Source organism: Saccostrea cucullata, unplaced genomic scaffold (assembly GCF_032062105.1).
Source record: "Saccostrea cucullata isolate Sc308-1 unplaced genomic scaffold, CSIRO_AGI_Scuc_v1 ctg2012, whole genome shotgun sequence".
NCBI classification, from domain to species: domain Eukaryota; kingdom Metazoa; phylum Mollusca; class Bivalvia; order Ostreida; family Ostreidae; genus Saccostrea; species Saccostrea cuccullata.
In genome coordinates, this window is record NW_026918304.1 from 40,733 (window position 1) to 63,020 (window position 22,288).

The following is a 22,288-nucleotide window of genomic DNA, read 5'->3' on the forward strand; positions in this document are numbered from 1 at the left end:
GTCAAAAACGTTAGGAAGGTTTTTTGCTACGTTATTTAAATAACAACAGGGAAATAAAGGCATGCACTTTGAAAGCTGAGTTAATTAATCACTGATCGACCTAAAAAGTAAAATCGAGTAATCCCAAATATGTACAGTGTACTATGTTTAAGATCAGGTAAAGACTTTTATAGTGATGCGTATCATTTATTATGTTCACAGATGTAACATGTGTAAAGGAATGAGATAAAGTTAAATATATAGCGCTAATTTGTCCGTGAGCAATTGCTAACTTTTTCTTGTGATGTTTTGTTTGTCTTGTTTTATATGTACTTTTTTTAGTCGTTTATCGAGGAATCAGATATTGTAATATTTTACGTGATTAATATACGTACGTTTACGTGAAAATTATTGTTTGTTATCTCTTGTTTTTTACCTACAGACAAAGAACAGAATAAAATTTGTGCTGCATGTAATTTTATAGTAAATTAAGTTTGTCAATTGAATACTCTTAATATATTTAATAACATGTTTTTATACTCTATAGTTTGAGCATGTTGAACGATGAACATTTTTAACAACAAAACGCGATCACTACACTATTCATTTCATTAAACGCCTCAAATTTTGCTACACACTACTCATCATCACAATTAGCAACTAGTCTCTGCTAGATCTCATGCATGAGATCTAGCAGAGACTATAAAAGGATACAGTTATGTTTGTGAAAATATATCATTAAGGACTGGTGATACGGTTTTATTTCTTCGGAGGAGACTTGATCATGTCACATCATGTCACAGATTTAAAAATAAAATGGATAATTCCTTGAATATTTTTTTTCTTTTGACTTGTTAAATGAAATAGACCTGGAAAATATTAGTTAATACTTTTAAGGAAATATATGGGCAGCGGAAGGGGCAAAAATTACCATAATGAGAAAACAAACGATTATTTTAATTTCAATGACCATAAAAACTTAATAAATGATATACAATGCATAATCAACAGACGTTTTCGCACAACAAATATACACTAAAGCAAAACCAACGACCACGTACGTAACAAACATGTACCAATGCAAAACCAACAACCATCTTTGCAGTACAAACGTACATAAAAACACGACAAGCGAAAAAAACTTAACAAACGTGCAAGCGGTAAATCTAGTCTTCCCGACTGCCGGCGGTCCCGTTTTTTGGGGGGTGGGGGGTGGGGGGTGGGGGGGGGGTCTTTTTTGTCGGTGCACAGAAACTCTTCAAACTTTTTATGCATATATCCTTTTTAAATTAATTCATTAATATTTATTACTGAATAAGCAGCATCACCTTCCAAAAGAGTTAAATGTAGTACTACGTTATATATATGAAAACTAAGAGACGTAGAAAGTAAAGGTGCATGGACTCAGATTTGGAGTTAATATTTTCTGTATAATATTGCGACTTTGTAATAGCATTTCACACAAAAATATATTAAAAATCTTATTTCATCTAAAAGTTATTAAAACTTCAAACTTTTAGACGGATCCTTGCAATCTCGCAAATTTTAATTTTATTCTTAATACTTAGGAAAAGTAGCAATCATGTTTCAATAACTTAAAGATGAAATAAATTGAACTTCAAATCCGTGTCCATGTATCTTTAAAGATATTAAAAATATTGATATTGAGAAGATATTTCTTCACAAAAAACTGGAACACAGGGGCTTATGTAGAGAAAATAAATCAGTTAAAAAAATTAGTACCTCGGAGAAAAATACACTGTGTATTTTTCTCCGAGGTACTAATTTTTTTTAACTGATTTTTTTTTGTCTACACAAGCCCCTGTGGATATCGATGGAATTAGTATTTCAAAATGAAAGTTTAAATTCTATAAAATTCATAACATCCAAATGATTTGATTCCAAAAAAGATTTTTATCAAAATTTTCATAATAGCTAAATCTAACATTGCACATATTGTAAAACCATGCAAAATGAAAATATTGCATTGTTATACATTGACGTAGTGCTCATCGTTTTTGAAAGGAGAGGGTAATCAGAGCAAAAAATTCAAACAAGCTGAAAAAAGATTTTAAAAACTTGACAAGCAAAAACAAAAAGGAAATTAAAATGAAATAGGCCAAACTCGAAAAACTATCTTGTGTGTGTGGAGGGGGGGGGGGGGGTCGGTTCAACTTCTTTCAGTACCATTTTCCCCTAATATACATGTACATGTATATACTACGTACCCCCTTTTATTTTAGCTTTTTCATAAAATTGGGAAATGTTGCTACGTGCCTGTAATATGATATGTCACTGTTATGTAAATTCTTGTAATATTCAAAGAATTGGACAAAACAAAAACAAAATAAAAAATGAAGAAACGGCATTCAAGAGAATGAGATATTTTTTTTTCATTTTATGTAAATTCTTTTCTTTTATTTGAAATTTTAAGGATAAAACCCAACTCTTAGCTATCTAATAAAATTAGATGTTAGATCCGCTCGCAACATCTAATTTTAATTAGATTGAACTCTAACCAAAGGAAAAATTAAAGGGGGATCCGAGGTAGAACCACGTCCATGTTGTAGAGCCTGGGAACATAAACATGATGTGGCCAAGAGTTCTATACTAAAAAAAATGTGGGGGGAATTTTTGTGCATACAAATTATCTTGCATGCAAATGAGGGTTTTCATTTATGAAAAAAAATATACCTCATTTTATTGTTTTTAATCGCGATTCTACGAAAACATCGGTATCCTTTTCTTAGTGGTTTTTGCATTTATAACTGAGTACTAGATTTACCGCTTTTTGACAGGTGATACTGCGGACACAAATGTAAAGTTTTTATAAATACATGTATCAAATTTAATTTTTTTTTTAACTTAGAAATGTGCCTCAGAAATGTGAAGAGTTTCTGTGCGCCGATAAAAAGGAAATCGCCAAGAAAAAAACACAAACAAAAACCAGGACCGTCGGGAGCCGGGAAGACTAGATTTACCGCTTGCACGTTTGTTAAATTTATTTCGCTTGTCGTGCTTTTATGTACGTTTGTACTGCAAAGATGATTGTTAGTTTTGCATTCATACATGTTTGTTAAGTACGTGGTCGTTGGTTTTGCTTTAATGTATATTTGTTGTGCGAAAACGTCTGTTGATTATGCATTGTATATCATTTGTTAAGTTTTTATGGTCATTGAAATTAAAATAATTGTTTATTTTCACATTATGGTAATTTTTGCCCTTTCTGCTGCCCATAGAAATAAATTTGAACAAATCACACTCAATAAAGGTTTACGAATAAAAAAAATAAATATCATAATATGTTAGCTTAATCAATTGGTGCTAAAATTGCAATATAAACTCAAAAAAAAATATACCAAGCCAAGTGAATTTTATGGGGAAAAGTAAAATGGTAAAAATCAACCCATTTAATTTTTCTGATTTTATCATTATGTTTTTCCTCATAAAGAGGGGTGTTGCACATTCTATATCTAAGAACTGTAACTCCTATTCTCATTTACTAGAGTTGCCTCATTGATTAATATACTGATGTATATGTACTTGGGAAAAACACACCCATCGCCATCTTTATTGTGACCTGCTACACTTGAAATACAATCTGGCGGGTTTGTTACTCTTGTGGTGAGTCCGATTACGTGACATTCCTTTATCAATATTCATCGATATATAGAAAGAGAGCGTGTGTTAGATTTTTCGTCCGCCGTTTGTATTCATACTGACAACTGCATGTTATCATCCTCGTCGTTCTACACTTAATCACAAGGCGCATTCGCCATGTCATGCTCTTCAGCAGATGCATGTTTACAGTTATACAGTGAGCGCATTGAAGTGGTAAAATTGTCCTTTTTGGCTTTATTGTTATTTCTTTGATCTCGTCAATAACTGTAGTATAAATGCCATGGACATTATTCTCCAATAAATAAGTAATTTAGGAAATTTTCCTCACAAAACTGAAATATGATTAACACAAATATGCAGCACTTCTAATTTGTTTAATGATACTTTTGCGTAAATAAGTCACAAGACAAGGTCCGTAGATTAAAGGGTTGTGTTCATAAAATCATATTTCTTCACCATGTTCACGTATTGATAATTAAAATTTCATTATAGTACTAGTATTCATGATATTTTACTCAACATATTAAAAATGAAAATTTTGCATTATAAAATATGATTAAAAAATGACATAGAGGCAAGATGTTTTGCTATTCATCACCTCTCAAAAGAATCGAAGGAGGGTCTTCAAGCGAGCAGCCAAATTAAAGCATTATGCAGCGAACGGAAAATCATTACGACGGTCTATATATAAACTATACGCCCGACAAAAAAAATCCTTGTTATGAGTCATTATAGATCTAGAACGCCGGGACTTTCTTATCTGAGGATTTAACATTATATGCAGTATTTCCTCCATTATATGCTGTTCTTTTTTAATTATATGAAGTTTTTACATTATATCGTGTGCAACTTCCATCATATACAATAAATTCTTTCATTATAAATGATGTACACAAATGTAGTTATGTCATTATCTTATGTTCATCCATCATTCGATCAGAAATTTCTAATTATCATTATATAAAGTGCTTTTAACATTATATGCAGTAATTCTAACATTAAATGCAGTGAACACAACAATTGTTAATGTACTTATCACATTAAATTTAGTATTTCTAACTTGAATAATTTTATTGTTCCACTGTATTGTAAAACTATATGGCTTATAAAAAAAATGCGGAAATTGTCTTTAGTTATACAATGTAAAATTTTCATGTAATGTAGCAAGGAGATATAAATGATTTTCAGAACAGAAGATGTATTAAGTCGTGGGTTGCATTTTGTAGTCTACAAAAGACTACAATAAAATAAATGTACATAAATATAGAACTCCCTCTAGTAAATCATGTAAATAGAAATGAGAGATAAAAAGTTAATGTGCTTTGTGACCATCTACATGTAGCACACCCCTAAAAATAAATAAATAAATCTGTGGTGTTTTCTACAAGTCGTTTTTAAAGCCTTGCGTGTTCGAAGGCATAGGAATCATGCAGAATAGGTTTTTTTTTTTTTTTTTTTTTTTTTTTTTTGACATTGATTGTCCTATATGCGAAATGAATCTCTTCAAATGTCATATTGTTCACAGTAATATAAAAAATACCTCAAGACTTTTCGCACTGCCAAATATTTGTAACATATCCAACAATTTTCTAAAGTTCTCTTTCTTTTGGTCATAAATAAAATAAAATACATGGTTACTGTCTTGAAATATAAGCGATAGTTGGGCGAGGGTAAGAAAACGTGATAGAGGGCGAGGCTTGCCGAGCCCTCTTACGTTTTCGACCCGAGCCCAAATATCGCTTATATTTCAAGACATTTATCATGCATTTTGCTTATCCTGCAACATATTCTTTACATTTTAACTCTCAAAACATGCTATTTCCGACAGATTTAGGCACATCTCTGGAATTCTAGTCAACTCGGCACCTGGTATACTCGGCATCTGGTAAACTCGGTACCAAGTAAAGTGAATTCGGCACCAGGTATATTCGGCACCTACTAAACTCGGCACCTGGTATGTTCGGCATTTAGTTAGTTCGGCACCTATTTTATCCGAGTTACTTGTCACTTATTTTTTTATATTTCTTATCACAAATTTATTCAATTTTTGTAATGTTAAGGGTGAATTGAGGATTTGCGATTATTACACACCAGATTTTTTAAAATATATCTCTAAATGATTTTAAAAAATATTAAACAGCAGCGAAACAATGACAATGAAAGTAAACAAGTACATGTTACAAAATACTCGAAACGGATCTAGAAAAAATTTGATAATAAAGCAATGTTTTTTTAATATCATCAAAAAAATTATCATTGATTTATATTTAACTTTTTGACAGATCATCAGGCTCCATATTTATTAATATTCTTTAATTAAATATGAAAAGAAATGGACATAATGATTATAATTTCACTTCAATAAAAAGTCTTCTCAAAGCAGCAGGCTTGGTAGGAATCTACATGACGTCGTGTAATTTGTGTTGTAAACGCACATGTTAAGTACAGGTCTCTGTAAGAATCAGACAAAAGGTGAATCATGAGGGTTCTCAGAATTCGATGATTTTACACGCATAGGTTTCTCTTACACTATGAACCACGTATGTAAAATGAAAACTATTTTGGGTCCCGGTTACTATGAAAACATGGCCAAAGAAATTTTCCCTAGCAACCGGTCAATTTTCCATGTTTATGGACAAATATATCACTAAATTTAGAGGCTTGAAATTGAATGTGAATATTACCAGAGGGGTTCTTAAATAATGTTATCATCAAGAAAAACATTTCAAGTGATAAAACCATGCAATACATACAATTTTTATTTTAAGATATTTCTATTACGGGCAATGGAAGATATGCATGTTTTGCATTTTTTGCTGATTCAGCATTTTTGTAAATTTGGGCAATTTTCAAGGCCATATATCTCAAACTTCCCGCACAATACAAGAGTATGGTATATTTTACATAAAAGCAGAGGAATTTCCCTTTTGGAATTTAAATTCAAAAACGTGTATTTTTTAATATTTACAATCGGTTGCCTAGCAACAAAAATGGATGTTTTGATTAAGAGAAAGAGACAAATTGTCAAATATGCGAGTTATTTATGGAATTAAATCTTATTGGTGGATACCAAAATCAATTTTTAAAGTAAAAACATATTTCTGAGACTTCTTTATAAATCCAGGAATATTTTGCAAGTACTTATCGCCATAGCAACAGAAAATTCCCCTTAGCAACAAAGAAAATAAATCCACTTTTGACATGCACTCATTCACAGATTTGATTATGTTCGTCTAGAAATGATGACTTGGTAAATATTAAAAAATAGTGTTGAACTCTAACAACAGTAATGTTTGTTCTTAATTAATGCATAGCAATATTACTGAGCTTATAACGTTAATAAAATTATACATTACAAGGAGCTAAAGTTATTCTCTAAAGTCTATGTACATAAGCATTTTAAGACCAATTCTCCGTAATTATCAAAATTGTTTGGCAACGCATAGTTACAGATTTGATTTTTTTCTGTCATAATTTTAAACAAATGTGTGATTGATTGTGAAATGTAGAAGTATTTTTGAATTATAACCTTGGTTGCCATGGAAACAGGATACAGGAGATAATTAAATTTGTGTTTAATTTTTTAAACCAATGCTAAAGATTCAAACAACAATGTTTACGATTCAATTTTAATTTCACACTTGTTAATGGTCATGCTAGGTACTGGGAACTATCAAAATATGGTAATTTACAAATTAAGCATAGAAAAATGAAGGTCAATATTTTATTATATTTAACATTTTAAATAGAAATTCGGTGGGCAATTGATATGCATAAAAGAATTTTAAAGGTGAATATTGATTTTTTTTCTGCATTTTGAAGCATTTTTGCTTCCCAATTACTTCCCTTGGATTACTATCTAAATGATTTTTTTTTATAAATAATTATTACACGCTGGGAGCAAGTCCCTGTGCTTTTCTTTCCATTTTGTGGCTTTCATGCATTTAACCCGAGATTCCTCTGCTTTGAAAAAAAAAAACTCAATTAATAATACATGTGTGGATTTATAAAAGAAAAGTGCCGAATTTACCAGAATCTGATGCCGAATTAACCAGATTCTTGTGCCGAGTTCACTGGGTGCCGAGTTCACTAGATGCCGAATTCACTATTTCTTTGAGTGCCGTATTTACCAGGTGCCGAATTTACTTGTACCCCATCTCTGCAGTTGAAACTATGACGCCATGACGTAAACATTGCAATATACTTGACGTCTGTTAAAGTGAAATTTTGTGTGAAATTGTTGTTATAATTAATGCTTGATTTATATATTATTTTAATCTTGTTGATTTGTAGCAATTGCTCTAAGCTACAGACTGCAGTGATCTGTTTATGTGATAAGGTCTTGACCGCTCATTAAGATTTGGCTGGGAAATTTAGCTCTTGTATCAGCATTGCTGACATTTATCACCCGAGTCTCAGGGGGATTGAGTGTCCGAAGTGCTGGCCATGAGAATATGCAGAATTCATAGTGTTCACAATTAACGGGTTAATTTAGCAGTGATTGACAGTCTGTAGCTAGGTTGGGCATTTTCAAATATTTAGCGTAGAATTTGTGTGTTCAATCAGTTACTCAGTCAGGTCGTATGTGTAAAGTGTTACATGCGAATACAAAATAAACTTTATTGGGAACTTTAATTGGCCGTTTTTATTTAAAAACAGAAAATTTCGGTGTAACATTTTAAGTGTTGGCAGCGGTAAAGGATCCTAATTAAATGTGAAATACTGTTTGAAATTTTATACATATGCATGTATTTGGATTTAACAAGCGGAATTAAAATGCCTAAGAAACAGGACTTGGAATTGGAATTTCAACTTTCTAAACAAAAACAGGAAAATGAATTACGTTTAAAAACACTTGAATTGGAACATGAAAAAGAAATTTTGGAATTACGTGTTCAGCTAGAGAAGGCCAATTCAACACCAGGAGCACAATCGTCAGGAATGCCAAAAATTAAACTTCAACCATTTAATCAGGAAAAGGATGGCATTTTGTGCTATCTCTCTGAATTTGATGCGGTAGCTGAGCATGCAGGTTGGACTGAGAACTAAAGGGCTTTACAGCTTAGGTCACTTTTAACCTGAGAAGCTCGAGAAGTGTCGCAGCAAGTGACTTCGGGATACAGAGATCTGTATAAGGCTCTTTTGAATCGATTCGGCAAGCGCCCAGCAGACTACTTTCAGTTTCTGGAGGAAATTAAACGTAGACCAGAAGAAACTTACAGAGGATTAATGTCGAGGATAGATCTGTACTTGAGTCGTTTTATTGATGAGAAAGATCCCGTACAAAAGTTTCGAGAAGAGTATTTCTTAAAGGCGTTATCTCCTTAACAAGCCCAGTGGATTAGACGGAATAAGGGAAGTAGTGAGTTAATTGAAGCTGCTGAGGATTACATCCTACCAACAAAATCGGCCGAGGACAGAAAACTTCAAAATCCTAAAGTGTTAGGTGAGAAGAAGAGCCAGGAACAGGGGAACTCCGGAAAACAGAAAAGTTTGGAAAAAGTGAAATGATTTAGCTGTGGGAACTTTGGAAATTATGCAAACAAATGCCCAAAGAAAGGTAATCTAGCGTCGTGTTTCGTGAAAGGAGATTTATGGGGTTTACATTATGTTCCGGGGAAAGTGGATGATGTGGAAGTGTCAATGGTCAAGGACACTGGAGCATCTATGACGCTATTGCGGGAGGATCTTGTTGATCCAAAATGTGTTCTACATGGACAAACTACTTCCTTGGTTCCAGCTATTGGACATCCATTCGAGGCTAAGTTAGCAGTTTTTAACCTGGAAACACCAATGTTTAAGGGACATGTTCAGGTAGGTTCAGTACCTGATCTGGTTGCAGATGGTTTATTGGGAATAGATGTTCTGGAGAGGAACAAAGTTGCAGCTGTGGTTACGAGAACCAAAGCAAAAGAACAAGAACAAAATGAATTTAGTGGCAAAAATCGCATGAATAAATGTGATGTCGTACCAAGGGACTTAAACGTCGTGGCAACTAACGATGATGCTGGTGAAGTTAACCTTGATTTACCGGAAATTTCATTGGAAAAGTTGAGCGTGGTGAATGGAAATAAACTATCGAATCTTCAGAAACAAGACCCTACACTCAAAAATTGTAGGGATAAGCATTCAAAAATGTATCACAAACTGAGACAGAACATAAAGCGTTTTACTGGGAGAATGACATATTGAAACGAAAATGGACTTCCAAGAAAAAGAATCTGTCGGGAACACAAGTGGTTCTTCCAGCATCGCTAAGAAAAGCAGTGATGAAGCTGGCACATGATCAGCCAATAGCTGGACATTTAGGAACTAAGAAGACCAAACAACGTATTCTTGCGTCATTTTTTGGCCTGGATTGTTCCAAGATGTGTCGGACTACTGCGCAGAATGTAACACCTGTCAAAAAGTGGCAAAAAGAAGTGCGGAAAGAGCTCCTATGGTCAACACACCTATCATAACTGATCCGTTTTCAAAGATCGCAATGGACATCGTTGGCCCACTCAATAGGACAACTCAAGGTAACAAATACATTCTGACTGTCATTGGTGAAGCTACAAGATACCCAGAAGCTTTTGCTTTACCAAGTTGTGAAGCTGAACGAATAGCCGACACTCTCATTACATTATTTAGTCGGGTTGGAATTCCTAAAACCATACTCACTGACCAAGGATCAAATTTCACGAGTGCGCTCTTGAAAGATTTATATGAGAAAATCAAAATCAAGGGGATAACTACAACACCTTATCACCCGCAGGCAAATGGCAAAGTTGAAAAATTTAATGGAACGTTAAAATCAATGTTGAAAAAGTTGTGTATGGCGAATGGCGAAGATTGGGATGTACTACTTCCTTATGTACTTTTCGCATACAGAGAAGTCCCACATGAGGAGACTGGCTTTTCACCATTTGACCTGTTGTACGGATGACCAGTACGTGGTCCTCTTAGTGTTTTAAAGAGCTTCATGACTGGTGAGGAGGAAATAAAAACATCAGAGATGGATCATGTCGTCATCATCCGAAAAAAACTGGCTGTTGTGACACAACTCGTGCAAAACAACTTGGAAATGAGGCAGTCGAAAATCAAAGATTGGTATGATCGCTCAGCATCCAAAAGGACCTTGCGTCCTGGTGATGAAGTACTCGTTTTACTCCCGACCGAACCTGGCAAGATGTCCGCTCAGTGGAAAGGACCGTTTCGTGTGGTTAACAAGGTAAATGATGTTAACTATAAAATCAATGTTGGAGGATGATGTGGACTTGTTACTTACCATATCAATTTACTTCGTCCTTATAACCGGGCTACAATTCTGGCAGCAACAGAAAATGAAATGGCTAACGACACCACAGAAACCATTTCAGATCTTGTCTTTGGACATGGGCTGAAACAAGTGCAGAGACAGAGTTTAAGGGCTGTTTGTCAGAAATTTTCAAGAATTTTCACATCAAAGCCGGGAAAGTGTGATGTTATCTCACATACAATCAGAACAACGTCTGAGAATTCAATTACTCAGAGACCTTACAGAATACCGGAAGCTAAGAAACAGGAAGTGAAGGAGTCTTTGAATGAAATGTTAGAACAAGGACTTATTACACCATCCAAAAGTCCGTGGGCCTCACCAATTGTCCTTGTCAACAAGCCTGATGGGACAATTAGAATATGTGTTGATTATAGGAAATTGAATGAAATAACTCTCACGGACCCATATCCCATTCCACGCATTAGTGAAATATTTGAGAAAATTGGAAGTGCAAAATATTTGAGAAGATTTGATCTTACAAAAGTCTACTGGCAAGTTCCGCTGGCAAAGGAAACACGCGAGAAATCTGCCTTCATCACCCCATTTGACCTTTTCGAGTTTACAGTGATGCCGTTTGGTATGAAGACGTCTCCAGCATCATTCATAAGACTTATGGATCGTATTTTAGATGGAACTAAAAATACTGTTGCGTACTTTGATGACATAATTGTCTACAGTCAGACGTGGGAAGACCATATCAACCATGTAACAGGGCTACTTCAGCGTATTCATGAGGCCAATCTTACCATCAGACCATCAAAATGTAGGTTGGGAGCAACAGAAATCATCTGTTTGGGACATATAGTTGGAGGGGGATCAATTCGACCAGACCCTCGGAAATTAAAGGCCATGGAGGATTTTCCGCTTCCCTTGACAAAGAAAGAATTAAGATCATTCTTGGGGCTAACTGGATACTATCGCCAGTATATAGGAAATTATGCAGACATAACTGTACCACTGACTGATCTACTGAGAAAAAGTCAACCCGCAGAATTAAAATGGACGGAGAGGGAAGTGCAGTCATTCAAGAAACTGAAGGAGGCCCTGATGACAGCTCCTGTTTTGGTCAATCCGAACTTCAATTTACCGTTTGTACTACAAACAGATGCGAGAAATAACGCAATTGGAGCTGTCCTGAGCCAACAGTTGCCAGATGATAATCACCCAGTTGCTTACCTTAGTAAGAAGTTACTTCCAAGGTAAAAGAACTATTTAACGATAGAGAAGGAATTATTAGCTATTGTTTGGGCCATTGGATCGTTTTCGTATTACCTAGAGGGGAGGAAGTTTTACGTAGAAACAGATCACAATCCACTAACATGGTTGCATCGCTTGAAGAATAAAAATCAGAGACTTTTACGTTGGGCCCTCGCACCACAATCGTACACCTTTGAAGTTAGATATAAGAGAGGAAGCAAAAACACAAATGCAGACGGATTATCAAGAATCTGAAAAGTGAAATGTGTTTTATATACATAAAATTCAAGTGCATTCAGTTTGGATTTACAGTGAAATTCATTTTGGATTTATATTATTCTTTTGACGATTAATTGCTATTAACTGTTTAATACTTATTTGGACTGGATAAAGTGAATTTAGTGACTGGTTAAATTTAATGTTGCTATATACAGAATTATGAACTTGAAAAAAATTCAACTATTGACAGTTAAATTTTTATCTTTGGAAGAGAGGTGATAAAGTGAAATTTTGTGTGAAATTGTTGTTATAATTAATGCTTGATTTATATTATCTTAATTTTGTTGATTTGTAGTAATTGCTCTAAGCTACAGACTGCAGTGATCTGTTTATGTGATAAGGTCTTGACCGCTCATTAAGATTTGGCTGGGAAATTTAGCTCTTGTGTCAGCATTGCTGACATTTATCACCCGAGTCTCAGGGGGATTGAGTGTCCGAAGTGCTGGCCATGAGAATATGCAGAATTCATAGTGTTCACAATTAACGTAGCAACCCAAGCTAATTTTTTGTTTTTGAGTAATGTAATCAAACTTTATGCCATTAAAAAGAGCTCATTAAATGCTGTACAATACTTTTTATTTCAGGAAGATACCTTTATTAGAAAAAAGTTATGGCATTTTAAAGTCATGAAGTTTCGGTCATTTTCTAGAATTTTATGCCTTAATAATGACTAAGCTGAAAGCGCCCGGCGGCGGACCCGGCGAAGACTAAAAAATCAGTTATTTTGATCCTAATTTTTTATTTCTTGTCAGATTTTCATGAAATTTGGTATCCTGACTGGAAAAGTTCTGATCTTTCTAATTCTGCCATTGTTTCCTCTCTATCTATAAGCATTAATAAGGAAAAAAGGAAAAAATGTTCATAAGTTTTAATAAATTTATTGTAAAAACAAGATTTTTTTTTCATTGCATCAAAAAGCCATCATGATTAAAGAACTAATATCACATACAATCTACTTGTCATTCATAAACAAAATAATGAATTTTTGCAGCATTAGTACATATCAAATACTGATTCTTTGCAACTTTTTTCTTAACATGACAAATTGATCATGATGACATAAATATGTTTATCACGAAAGCGGAATATCACATAATACATGCATAAGGAACATATCTAGAATATTAATATTATTGAAATGCACAGGGAGCATCATGATATAACTCTGTAACAAAAATCAATAAATAAACTTATTATGCTTCCAAAACTATTCAAGATGAACATTCATTGCCATAAAATTCAACATTCTTTGCCATAAAATTATACAAGACAATTTATAAAACATTGCACATCATAATATTAAACTACTTTGATGATCAAGCAAACATTCAATTAATCACTGTTCAAATGAATCAAAATCATAGGTAGCTCAGAAAAAAACTGCCTTATAATGTTAGTATAGCCTTTCAATGTCACTGAATTCTGAAATCCTCCACATTCGTCCTGAATTCAAACACTCTGGAATGAAACCTTTCTTCAAAATGTACCGCACATTGACATCCTGAATATGTCATCACGACGTGGCCACTGGTACACACCTTGGGTTTTTGTGCAGTCAAGGAATTTAACTACAACAGAATTCACTTTTATCTGCATCACAATTCCAGGATACCACATGTCATCATACGCCACTGCAACATACTCGTTCACACGCACATCATTTCGAGGCAACTGTTCTAGGAGTTGGTCATTATTCTCATTTTCGGTGTCTTCTGGCTCATCTGCGTCATCGGGTCGTCTGTTTCTCTGCCTGCTTTGATGGTTTTCTTTGTTTTTCCACTTCTTGTTCTTTGCTTGCAACATTTCAGCATGAAGTTCTGTAAGTACGCTCCTCTCCTTTGCGATATGGGCTTCTCGAAGTGTTTTACCACCCTTTCGTGCTGTTCTCAATAGATCCTGTCTCTTTTCTGGGGTCATTTCACCTAACCAGTCCATCATTTTTACTCTATTCCGTTTAATCAGCTGTACAGAGGAGTGGTGATGCATTGTTGCTCTTGGGCGCCTGCGCTGGCTACTGTCTAAGTCACCAAAATGGTGTTCACATCCCAGATTTGTGACATGGGCAAATGATGTTCGTTCCAGCTCATTCTTCGATGGTGGTTTGCAGAATTTTCCACCTGGTAAGAAATCCTTGAGTTGTTTGTCCATTGTTGCTTTCATTGCCTTTGCGACAGTTTTGATGGCAGTAAACAGATGCTGTCTGTGATTTTCATGAATGTGGAACACTGCATTACATATTCGGTTTCTTTGTGGGATCCTTGATAGGTCAGAGGGGTCATCTTCGCTCCAGTGATGAACGATGTTCAGAAGATGGACTGGATCACTGATGCACTTATCCAGAAACCCATGCAATTCAGTCATGTGCCTATAAAGGTACAAGTACGGAACTTCTGAGTTGGTTAGGAGATTCCAGTAAGGACCAGTCACTTTCACATAAAAGAGTCCAAAGCATTGTAAGAGGACAGCAATCACATCACATTTCAAATCTGCTAAAACAGCTTTAAATTTTAAATTGGGCATTTGGACTGTTTCAAGCACTTTTATGAAATCCTCACGATGCACAAGTATTTCTGCTGCCGTTTGGAATATTGCATTAAACCGGTTGTCCCTGTAATTTCCAATCAGTGATTTAATGCCATTTTCTGCGCAGTGAGCTTCCCATAGGTCTCGAACAACATGGTGGTCACCAGATGGACCAAACACATCTGAAACTGTCCGCACCACTCTCTCCACTACTGTTCCTTTCTTGCTCCAATATTTAAATACTGGGAAATTGTCTCTGCCTAAGGGTCCAATCTCAGAAACAAGGTGATTTTCAAACTCCTGGAATTCTTTACTTGAGTATGAATGAAATCCAAGGAGGACATGGGCCATACAGTAAAAGTTCAGGACCTCTGATTGCTCGTGTTCATGTTCACATTGCTGCAAGATGGTATTCCTCCAGCTGGTAAGTAATTCATTTGCCTTCTTCTCATTGGCTGCTCGGTCACTCATGCTCTACCCAAGTTTTTCTAACGATGATCTAATGAAGTTCTGATGGTTGCCTTCTGCACGTATCTCATTCTGCAAGGAAGCTAGCTCGCTAAAATGTTCTTTAGTCGTGTCGTTAATGGCAACTGCTGTCTCGTGTGAAACTCGAGTAAATCCAAGACTCATCACTTCACCAGATGATAGCGTAATCGATGTATCTAGAATCTTTTGCTTCTTCCTTGTGGTGCCGTCCCGGTTTAATCCCCAGTTGCTAGTGCTCGCCAATTTCTCAGAAATGAATGCCTTGGCAACATAGTGGCCCTCATCAACAATTGTCTGCACAGTCTTGCTAGATGGAAGGTCCCCCATGGCAAATTCCTTTGAAAATAAATGTTTTGCCACTGAGCAAATGACAGGTGAAACCTTTTCATTAGCTACTTCCAGACCAGTCAGTTCTATCACACTAGTTCTAATACTGTCGGCAAAGGATCCATCTTTATTGCGTGTTTTGACGTAGTTTTGGAGCAAGTCTTGCAGTCTCTCAACTTCCAATGTCAATGCGTCAATTTCTATGGACTTTTCTTTATCTTCGTTGGTGACAAGATCTTGCGCAGGTGAATTCAGTAGTTCTTTCCTGTGCTTTGATGACTGTTTGTAGTACCTTGCAGACTTTTGGGCATTCACTTTTTTCTTTTCTTCGGCTTTAAGTGCTGCCTTTGTGTCCTCATAGTCTTTCATCTTGTTCACAAGGTCTTTGTTCACTGCTTCCAGGTTTTTGATTTTTTCATCGCTTGCATTGCAGGCTTTTGTCAACGATTTGACTACTGTTGTTAGCTTCCTCACATCACGTTGTGAATCCCGGAGTAGGTGAAGATTTTTTCTACTAATTTCGTCTATCTTGTTCATGTTCTTCACAAAGTAGTGTCCAACTTTAGATTGGAGGGCCTGGAGCTTTTCCGAAGCATGTTTCACTTCACCATTTACCACTTCCAAAGCTTTCTTTCGTTTCGTAAGTTCGTACTGTGCAGAATTGGACTCCTTCGCATCTATATCAAGACAGTTCTTAACACTTTCACTTGAACTTGGAAAGGAGGGCACGATGGGAAGTGGTTCCTGTGTAGAGGAGATCTCGTCTCGGCTGTCAATCTCAGAAATTTCGTGTAGAGCGCTAACATCTTGGACGGAAGTCGGTGATTGAATAGATGGTATGGTAAATGATAAGGGCGGTTGGAACTGTTGATCCAGAAAGTCTTGTAGTGATGAAAAACCTTTGACCTTCTTCTTTGATGATAATTTCTTACGAATGTCTGCAGTTCTTTTAATTTTCACAAGGACTGAATTCTGGTTCACACTTTCAAACCTGTCATTTAAAGATGGTAAAATCTTGAGTAGTTGGCCAACACATCCATTACCAAAATATGACTTCAGCTCCAACACAAGTCCATTGGTTATCTCACATTGTGCAACACTGAATTTTTCCAAGTCCTGCTTACGAATGTTAACTTTTTCGCAGTACGGACCAGGAAAATCCATGGTGTCTTGCTGGGGGTGGGACAAGGAAATCAGCAACAGGCATGACCCCAACAAGGTGTGAAAACATCTGAAATTTTCAGAAATAAAAATCAATACATTGAATTAAAAAAAATTAAAGTAATGTAAAAAAAAATGGGCAGAGTAACCCCTATGGGTGTAGGCCCATGAAACATCCCCCCATTCTCTGTAAACCCACAAGAAAATAAAACTTCAAAGGCATGAACTGATGAAGCATTGGTTCCTAGTCCTACACAAAAAAATCTAAGTTTAAATATACAAAAAAATTGGACAGAGTAACCCCTACGGGCGACGGCCCATGAAACATTCCCCCCTTCCCTGTAAACCCATAATAATTAAAAAAACAAAACAAAACAAAACCCCAAAACATTAAAATATTGGTCTAGCATTAGACATTTGATATGGATTCATTTTCATTCGAAATGGTTTTATAATGCAGGCAAAATACATAAATATTATAGGCCTATATAGCAATAGAATGAAATGAAATTATTCATTATATTATGAAAATCCATAAAAGAACTAGTGCTAATTGTAACGGGGACCGTTACAGATGTTCCCCAAACGCTCCCCAACTCCCTTTTGGTGCCATATTCCCTGTAAGACAAACTCTATGCATCTGAGATTTTAACAACATTTACTAAGAAGTGTACAAAAATCATTTAAACTTTAGCATTGCACGCGTGCACATGTGAATGCATTTGCGTCATGAACATATCATCTTGTCTACACAATCTACATTTTAATACACTGAATATTAAAGTATTTAATCCAAAATTATTTAAAAAATACGCTCATTCAAGTGTATGTTTGATTTTACTCATTTCACGTGCACGCACGTGCATACATGAGCAAAGTGACCATACCTTCTTGTAGAAGTCCATTACATCTATCTATGTTCTAAATTCCACCATGTTTGGGTGAAAACTAAGGGAATTTTAGCTGTTTAGAGTTTCAGCCAATCAGATTATTGCAGCACATGTACACGCACGTGTTTGCATGTGCATGGTGACCATACCTACTTGTAGAAGTCCATTATATCTATCTATGTTCCAAATCCCATCCTGTTTGGTGAAAACCAAGGGAGTTATAGCTGTTTAAAGTTTCAGCCAATCAGATTGCAGCACATGTACACGCACCTGTTTGCATGTGCATGGTGACCATACCTACTTGTAGAAGTCCATTATATCTATCTATGTTCCAAATCCCATCCTGTTTGGTTGAAAACCAAGGGAGTTATAGCTGTTTAAAGTTTCAGCCAATCAGATTGCAGCGCACGTGCATGCACGTTATTTCATGATAATTGCTTTATTTCATGTTGTAGGATATCCTAATGCATGGCTATGTTCAAAATTTCAAAGGATTTCGTCAAAAAACAAGAAAGATATTGAGACTTTAGTTGCAGCCAATCAGAGCGAAGTGCACGTGCATGCGCGTGAAATATTGCTATTTTCACCATGTCGTCATGTCTATACTACTAATATATCCTCACATTATGAGTTTCAAAGCATTTCATCTAAAAATAGAAAAGTTGTGGCTATATCTATTATATTGGTCATTTCACGTGTTGCACGTGCACGCTCTTGCAAGCACGTGCGCGCAAAATGACCTTGATTCCACAAATCTACATAATATGTCTACTAACCCTAAAAAGGTTTTATCTACATCGGACGAACAGTTTACAAGATCATTCCCGGACAAAAAAGTTCCAGGAAGAAGAAGAAGAAAAATAATAATAACTAGATACGATCTCGTTGCGAGCAACGAGTGGGTCTTCCGTCCGATTCTCGATGAGATGAGATAAAATTTTGATTGAGATTTTCGTTCTAAAATAATGATTTTCCATAATCTGTTAAAAGACACTGAACATTAAAGATTTTAAAAAATCGGCTTTTGGTCCCTCACGGACCCTAATTTTAGGAATCAGCCCTTTTTATTCATATCATCTTAAAGCTCTAACGATTTTGATCATTTTTTGTTCCACAACTATTCAGAGATTCTTTTTCGTTGTCGAGTTATTTGCATAAGAAATATTTAGGGGCCAACCCTTCAACTCCTTAATGGGGTCGTTTAACGAAAAATGAAACGTTGCATATTGTTCAAAACATTATTTTGAACATCTTTTGCTCAATATTATTTCATAAAATATTCCCAACTTTTGAGATATAAAGCGTCAAAGATTTAGCATTCTGGCCCCTTATGGCCCCTGATTATGTAACATATGAAATTAAAATCATAATATATAATTGTAGATTGTTGAGATAAACAATTTTGCTTCAATAATGTATAACAAAATATTGACTGATAAAGAGTTATCGATTGAAGACTTTTGGCCCCTAATTTGAGTGCCCAGCCCCTTTTTCTTGATTTTGCCTTAAAGTTCTTAGGATATTGAACACTTTTTGTTCAAAAACTATTCAGAAATTCTTTTTAGTTTTAGAGTTATTTGCAAAAGAAATATTTAGGGGCCAACCCTTCAACTCCTTAATGGGGTCGTTTAGCGTAAAATAAAAGGTTGCATATTGTTCAGAGCATTATTTTGAACATCTTTGGTTCAATATAACTTATCAAAATATTTCTCACTTTTGAGATAAAAAGCGTCAAACATTTAACATTCTGGCCCCTTATGGCCCCTTATTATGTATCATATGACATAAATATTATATTACATAGTTGTAGATTTTCAAGATATACATTTTTGCTTCAGTAATGTATAACAAAATATTGTCTGTTAAAGAGTTATTAAATGAAGACTTTTGGCCCCTCTTGGCCCCTAATTTGAGTGCCCAGCCCCTTTTTCTTGATTTTGCCTGAAAGTTCTTTGGATTTTGAACACTTTTTGTTCAACAACTATTCAGAGATTCTTTTTCGTTTTAGAGCTATTTGCAAAAGAAATATTTAGGGGCCAACCCTTCAACTCCTTAATGGGGTCGTTTAGCGAAAAATAAAAGGTTGCATATTGTTAAAAACATTATTTTGAACATCTTTTGTTCAATATTACTTATCAAAATATTTCACACTTTCGAGATATAACGTGTCAAACTTTTAGCATTCTGGCCCCTTGTGGCCCCTAATTATGTAACATATGACATAAATATAATAATATATGGTTGTAGATTTTCAGGATATACATTTTTGCTTCAGTAATGTATAACAAAATATTGTTTGTTAAAGAGTTATTCGATAAAGACTTTTGGCCCCTCTCGGCCCCTAATGTAATGAGTCAGCACTTTTTTCTTGATATCATTTTAAAGATCTTGTCATTTTGCACAAATTTTGTTAAGTATGTTTTAACAAAATCGTTATACTTCAAAAGATATGATACAAAATGTCTCGAAAATTCACTCTTGATTCGTGTCCTAAATTTTGACCCCTAACGAGCTTCCATACTATACAATTTTGGAAATTTTCAAAACTATTCTGCAATTTACCAAAGTGTCGTCTATCATCGCTGAAAATTTCAGCTCCCTAGCTTATGCCGTTTTTGAGATTACTCAAGGACAAGGAGACCCTCTAAAAATCACTGAAAGGGCGATAACTCCCGACCGGAAGTGATTTTTTCAAAATTGAATCGGGGGTACAAACTTCAGATAGAAACACATAATCTCTGAAAATTTGAACAAAATCGATCGAACCGTCTTCGAGAAATCTTCTGCAAAAAAATTGTAAAGAAAAAAAAAAGGAATAATAATAAAAGTGAAAAAGAAACAATAGAATAATAGAAGGGTCTTCCGTTGGAGACGGAAGACCCTTATAAGAAACAGAGTAAAAACAATATGTTCCCCAACTTCGTTTGGGGAACATAATAAAGCATTAAATGATATTACAATCGAGTTCGTAAACATACGATGTACTGAAAATCGGAGGAAATTCGTTCGACTATCAACGACATTGATTGCCTAAGTTATTTATAAAAATCAATAAATAAAGTTATTGTAACAATCCTAATTATCTACATCCTTCATAAATAATAATGTTGTGCCAAAATATGCTTTATTTTTAAGAGTAAATCGTGTTTGTGAGAGATATAGTATTTGCGAGTTGTAAAATTCCAAGCATCATCACACCAGAGTATTACCCTGAAGAACCAACTTTCTTTCACCATGATAACAAATGCACATCACAGATTGACTACCTTCTCAAACTACAAGACCAAAGTGATGATGGTATATAGCAGGTCAGTATACGAGGTAAGCAAAGTACCAACACATCCGATCTTGTCCTTACTACTGGGAAAATCTACATAAAACCACACAAGAAGGCAAAGACCGAACCACCTACAACAACTGAATACCATAAACCAAAGTGGATTAAATGTGATGATTCCAGATACCAATCCTCTATTGATGAATATCTAAACGAAAAACCCAAATGCCAGAACGACAACACCAATATTCAGCTAATATTATTAGTTACACAGTCAGTTAGTGACCTAATACAGATTCATACAGGGTGTGAAATGGAAATCCGTATTGGGCGAGGCGAAGCCGAGTCCCAATACGGATTTCCATTTCACACCCTGTATGAATCCGTATTAGGTCACTAACTGACTGTGTTACGAATTTATCCCGCTGAAGACCTTTATCGATAAAAAATAACATATTTGTGCATATTATGAAAATATTAAGTTTTAATCCAATAACAATCAACATAAACTATCGTTACAGTAACAAGAAATTTAACTAAACTACCTACGTAAACCGTTTATTAGCCGCCATTTTTATTTACAATAACAACGCTGCGAACGGAATCGCGTGCCCGATTTTCATATTACGCCTCGACGGAGACGTAATACGGAAAATTTCAGGGCGTCATGTGATCAGCTTTTATCCAATCAGCAATCTTCAAATTTGTCTGAAGCGGGATAATGGATATTATACACCTCAGCAATACTCTAGATCTACATACAGCAGCTGAAACTGCAATACCAAAGCATAAAGCCAGCGGTAAGAGAACTCAAAAGAAGAAAGGACGAACACCCTGGAATAAGGATATTGGACAAGCTTCTAGGATAGTTAAGAAAGCACACTATGACTGGGTTATGGAAGGATCTCCAAAAGGACAAAACTGTATGCTATTCAACAACATGAGGGCAACAAAAAAAAAACGTTGAGACAGAAACAGCGGCAAGCCCAAGCTCGCATACGTGAAAAGAAGTACAGCGATATAATGGAATCTGCAGATCTCAACCAAAAACTGTTTTTCAAGTTGGTACGAGAACAACGTATTTCACACTGCGCAGAAACTGACACCTTATACCTAGACGGACACGAACTACAAGGAGATGAACAAATTTTAAAAGCCTGGAACACACACTTCAATAGACTTGGAACTCCTGATGCCAACCAGGAAAATGAAGAAGAATATTTACTCATCAAAGAAATCCTGGAA

General features: G+C 35.3%; 1 protein-coding gene across 3 annotated transcripts in view; it reads left to right on the forward strand.

Moving 5' to 3' along the window:
- The first annotated feature begins 3,536 nt into the window (after window positions 1-3,536).
- The window catches only part of LOC134262816 (uncharacterized), an 83,279-nt gene continuing 64,527 nt past the window's right edge, over window positions 3,537-22,288 (forward strand). For all 3 annotated transcript variants that reach the window (XM_062745145.1, XM_062745151.1, XM_062745159.1), the window contains exon 1: window positions 3,537-3,603. The gene's annotated coding sequence lies outside the window, so the exon portion shown is untranslated. The remainder of the gene's footprint in view (window positions 3,604-22,288) is intronic.